Genomic DNA, 6,317 nt, shown 5'->3' with positions numbered 1-6,317 from the left:
ACTGTCAAAATATGTTCACTGTAAGTGTCTGACAGCATTATGGAAATGATTCCCACAGAGATCAGAGTAATGCACATTTTGTTTAACCAGAAACAGCAGTGTTTTTTTTTACTCGCCAAAACCCACCAGACTTTACAGAAACAGTACATTTATCATTATAATCATCGTCATCTTCTTGATGACAGAATTCTTGGTCTAACTGGCCTTCATCAGATATGTAGGATGCATCAAAACATTACCATATATATATATATATATATATATATATATATATATATATATATGGTAATGTTTTATATATATATAAATAAATATATATAAATATATATATAAATAAATATATATAAATATATATATATATATATATATGTACACCTGCACACAAACATAGAGACTGCCTTAATTTTCCAATTGCTCAATCGGAGGACTTCTGAGGCTGATGGCATGAAACTGCTTAACGCATACTCAGACAACAAAATAAACATCAATACGTTTGTGACCATACTTTAAATAGTACAAAGGAATTCCAGAGGCTATGGATAGAATACAGTGACTTGCTAAATCAGTTCATATTCTTCAAAAAGTACATAAAAAAAATCAAATTAGATACTTTAACACTTAAATTAGGCACAAAACTTGACAGAAAAGAAACTAAACTGACAACAGCTCCAACAATCACCAACTCTGGTTTTAATAAACCCTTAATTCACTGAGGTAGATGTGAAAATAGTCTGGCTGTACTCAACATCTCTGATGTCTAACATGGTCAAAAAAGAATTTATTTCAACCAAACCAGAGTTGGAGATTGTTGGAACTGCGTAAAGATGAGCCAAGATGTTTCTGGTGAGTTTTATTTTCTTTTGAATTTGTTTGAATGAGGATCATTATAAAATTACTGTTTCTGTAAATGGAGTCGTAGGGAGATCAGCAAAACGACTTTCTGGTTAAATAGATTGTATCTCACTTTTTAATAAAGCTATATCTCTGTAGCAATCCTTACAATAATGTCAGACACTTCAAGTAACAATCAAAGCAAAATGAGCACTTTTAGTGGACGTACTTTGATTGTGCACAGTTGTCCATAAGGATTACACTGAAGTCCATTTCTTCAGCTGCAGCAGTCTCCCTCAGTACTGGACCAATTTCAAAAATTATCGCCATTGTCCAAGTTGAAAAATACCAAAGTTACCCTTAAAATGTACCTATGCTTGCAGGGTGTAAACACAGTTGTATAGCAATCAAGCTAACTGTGTTGTGCTGTGCCTTGTCTATACTTGAATACCCATACTTTGAAACAGGCTGTTATACTAGAAGTTACTTCAAATTCTAATTAGGCAGCATTTAAATGCTACCTGGATAAGGTTTGTATGAAACTCATGCTCTTGTTTTTAATTGGAGTTGATTCAAGGCACAAAAATGGTGCTGTTTTTTTTTCTTTTTTGCAAATTTTCTTTTAGCTGAAATTATTCTTTTCACCATTCAATCTGTCACAGTGTACAACTTTTTGGATGTGGTACTGTGAAACTTGGTAATACTAAATGTTGGCATCTGGGAAGTGTCTGAGATTAAGATCTATGATGGCATGTGGCCCACTACTACTACTACTAATAATAATAATAATGATGATGATGATAATAATAATAATAATCTTTATTTGTATACCACCTTTCAGAACATGGTTACAAAGTGCTTTACAACAGCAGAACAGAATCCATGATAATACCATATAATAAAGCCATTATAAAAGAACAGCCTGGTAGGAATGAAGTATAAGATAAGATATAAAATTAATGACACCAATATAAAGACATACATAACAAGGAATTAAAGGCACATTTTAAAAGAGGACAAAGATGTGGCTTGCCTGATCTCCAGCAGTCTCTAATCTGAGTATTGGTTTCTCGAAAAGGGACCCACCAGAGGATCTGGAGTCAGAACTTAAGCGGTATCTGATATACTCAGGCCAGTCCCATCCCCTTAAAAGTTATAATTAAAATATTAAAATCAATTCTAAAACACAAAATTGGGGTTATGTGTATTCTTTTGTGAGAATTTGTGAGGAGTTTAGCAGCTGAATATTTAATTAACTGAAGTCTGAAAAGATTAAGGGCTAATTTTAATGAAAAATATGGGTCTGATCACTTAAAATCATCAGAGCAAAGCATTTAGAAAGAAATGGGTCACTACACAAAAACTGGAAAACTACTGCTCTAGACAGCGAATATGATTTATGTATAACTATCTGGCTGTGGTGCACAGATGTAGGTCTGCTGCTACACTTTGGTCTCTCAGCATCTTTAGCCATCTGAGCAGGGGGTCAGGAGTTGGGAGAAGGGGAGGATGTGGTACCAAGACTTGTATAACAGGCTGTTTAATAACTTGTGACGTTTATTCCTCAGGTGCAGCCCAGTTACTCAGTCTGCAAGCTCAGACTGGAGAGGCAGAGACATCAGGGAGGGAGGCAGGCAGCAGGGAGCGTCCAGGCCCCCTTATCAATTATGTACAGTACCCCCAGCCTACTTCTACACCTGCTCACTCACCCACACAGCAATTACTCTTTCTCTGTGCTCTGCCGTATCCTGGCAACAGTTGCCATGATGTCAAAGTGTGCATGCACCACACCTTGCTCCATCTTACTGGTCTGAGGGAGGAGAAACAGGGAGTGGTGGAGTCAAATGCTAAAAAGGAAAGTTAATGACAACACAAGGTCCAAGCAGTAAAGGGACACTGATAACGTGGACACAGATGGCTACACGTGTGCGTGGAGAAGTGAGAAGTGGCTTCATGGGACTCCTTAATGAAAGGATAATAAACCTGTCTCAGTCTGAAACTCCTGTTTCTCAACAGAGGCACTGGAGTAGAAACATTGGCCTACATCTGCCCGCCACCACTCTCTCATGCTTTGCACACACTTCTTCCCCTCATGCAAGGTAAAAGACATTAAAAAACAGCGTAGAACGAGCTCACTTTCTCATTTATATTGCTTCTAGGTCACCCATTTCTCTCCCTTGGACAAAACTGTGGATGCAGATTCATGGCAAAGAGAGAAAGTGAAAGGAGCTGCAGTGGGAGGAATAAGCCAGCATTGATTCAGATAAGCTGGCATGATATGCAAGTGTTGAGAGGTTTCAAGGTCAGTGTGTATACAGCAGACCTGTCTCTGTCAGATGCAGCAGTATTGATTCTCCCAGATTGGACTGAACCATTTCACTCACCAGGCTGCTTTTCTTTATTACCATATGCAGGAAGATACAAGTAGTTTCATGTGCAGACAGCTGCAGGGCCTGTATCAATATATAGGTTTGTGTGTCATGCCAGTATAGCTTACGTGACTCCCACTATAGTTTACGTGACCAGCGTTCTAATCCCCTGCAAAGCCTGAGGAGGACAATGGGGAGGTTTCGAGCAGCTTTGAACAAGGTATGTTACAGGATGTGGCGCTCTCTAGTGGTCGCAACATGCATGGAGAGGTTCGATGTCCCTATAAGGAAAAAAAAAACAGCAGCTTCTCTGCAATGTGCACAAGTGAGCAGAAGTGGAAGTAGTATTCAGATCCTTTACTTAAGTGAAAGTACTAATACCACACTGTGAAATTACTGCATCCAAAAGCTGACGTAAGCAAAATGTGTTTTAAGTAAGTGAAAGTACTCATTGTGCAGTAAAACTGGCCCTGTCAACGTGTTAGTAGTATATATGTTATTTGTTTAATTAATATTACTGCTGCATTAATGTGTATGTTGGATTTTACTGCTGTAGATGTTTATGGCTGAGCTCATTTTAAATACTTTATATATTGATGGGCAGTTTAATCCACAGCAATGCATCATATTCACTTGTGGAAATAAAGCTGCTAATTAGAACCATAAAGGGTTCTTTGGCTTCAGTGATTTCAACAATCCTCGAAGAACTCTTTCTTCTAAAAAGGGTTCTTTGAAAGTAAAGGATTCTTAATGGAACCCTTAGTCTTACAAAGAACCTTTGAGGAACACTTAAATCATAAAAGGGAAAAAGAAGCAAAAGGTTCTGGGTAGAACCTCAGCTTTTCAGGAAGAACCGTTTTGGAACTAAGAGTGTATAAATTATCACATGTCCTGTGAGAACCATGGAAAAGTCAGCTTTTCGCGGTGTCAGAAACACAGCCCTGTTTTCGCAGCCTTGTGACGATGTGTTTTCCAGCTCATCCAAGAGAGTTTTTAAACAGTTTATTTAGCTTACAGGGTAAGTAGCTAGTAGTTTGGTAAATTACAGTTTAAAGTGTTTTTCCCCTATGCTGAGAGGTCTGACAATGTGAAGGCCTTAAAATCCAAGACGTTTACATTTGTAACTTTCAACCCTTGGAAATTAACCAAATAAATATCCTAGTGGTTATGTCTATATACATATGTATATATATATATATATATATATATATTTATATAATCTCCACCTTCAACTGACAGCATTTTGTCATTCTCTGAGATGCTTGACATCCTTTGACATTAAGTTAAAATTTAGATTAGATGAAGGCGGGGTGATTTACGTCAGGTTCTTGTCTTGCAGTCCTACTTAAAATAGTTCAAAATGCTCCTCCTCAACTAAAATCCTGCTTTTATATTAATGTATGAGTCATAGTAATCTATATACATATAATGATATTTTACTATGTTTCTGCTTTGAGTACTTTTACTTTTAATACTTTCAGTACATTGTCCTGATAAAACTTATATACTACTTGTAACAGTATTTTCACAGTGTGGTATTAGTATTTATACTGAATACTTCCTCCATCACTGGTTTGGAGTTGTGGAAATAAGATTTGATTATAATTTTCATCCTTGGTTCTCCTTATTCTGCATGTGAGAAACAAACCACCAGCTATGTAGAGGCACTATTTTTTTCAATTTTGCACATTCACCGGATACAGTGCAAGCAACAATTTTGAAAGATTTTAGTTTGATCAAAACCAAACAATGATGTATTCTTTTTATTTTTACCCCTCGTGTCTGTGACTCCACACACTCTTTGTTATGTCCATTTGATCTTTGGTCTCTGTTTAAACTCTCCTGTATTTCATTGCTTCCTCTTTGTCTCTGCTCTGTGTATCCACGAGTGATGCAGCACTTCTAACTGGGTCAGCCCGTCCCTGCCTCACATCCCTCCTCCCACCCTCCTTGTCTCTCCAAGCCACCCCCCGTCCTCCCTCCTTTCATACCCCCCTTTCCTCTGTATATACATCCCTACAGAGTTTTTTTTTTTCATGCAGCTCATGTGCTTACCATGTGCATCAGCTCTCTCCTCCCTGTTCTCTCCCTCCTCCCCCTTTTCTGCCTGATTCATTTTCTGTCATGCATCATCTCAGCCTGTTGCAAAATGACCCCCACCCACTTTCACACACACACACACACACACACACAGGCAAACACACACAGTCACAGTGAGTTGCATTTGTTTCTTGTGATCTTGGCTGTTAGTTGTTTTCAGATAGTAATGGTGTTAGTAGGTTTGTATGTGGAGGCAGGACACATGGCGTGGCGAAGGCAGCTCTAATGTACTTCTGAGCTGCTGTTTTGATTGGCTGAGAGAGTCAGACCCTGTGATGCACTGAAGGATATATACGACTGAGCAGTGCCCAATCAAAGACTGTTACCATGCAGCCATGCATGCGCTACATACATGCATCTGTCTACTATATATACAGACCAATATACCACTGTAACATAAACCATTAATCACAACACTAAAGGTAAGATTCATTTTTCCCTTGAGGAAGACATATTGCATAGACAACAACTGTTGTTACATCGCCTATTACAGCATCATCACATAACAACATGTACCACATCCAGCACGAGTCACAGCGTACGATACACAATGTCCAACATAAGAAGCAGTACATCGTACTGTATGGAAATAAGGTGTAGCTGAACAGAAGGAGGAAATCCTTGTGATGCATTACATCACAAGGATTTTTTTTTCAGTGTGGGAGACAGAAATAGTGGGTGTGCGGTGAAAAATCTAGAAAAGAGAGGCAGTAATCTGGCAGGGAAGCAAGCAGAATAAACATTTTGAAGACATTCAAACAATTACAACACATCATGAATACTCTAACATACCAGCAAACAGTATTCAGGTTTTTGATTAATTGATCAGACATATACATGAGGTCTTCTGGCTACGACTTAATATTAGAGTTACAACAATTAATCAGTTCATTGTCAACATATAAATTATTCGCCAACTATTTTGATGATCAGTTAATTAAATAGTTTGACTAATTTTTTATTTATATATTTATTTGTGGACAAAAACAAGACATTTCAGGATGTCACCTTGGCCTT

The sequence above is a fragment of the Lutjanus erythropterus genome, chromosome 11, assembly GCF_056507025.1.
Source record: "Lutjanus erythropterus isolate fLutEry1 chromosome 11, fLutEry1.hap2, whole genome shotgun sequence".
NCBI classification, from domain to species: Eukaryota; Metazoa; Chordata; class Actinopteri; order Lutjaniformes; family Lutjanidae; genus Lutjanus; species Lutjanus erythropterus.
This window is presented reverse-complemented; position numbering follows the sequence as displayed.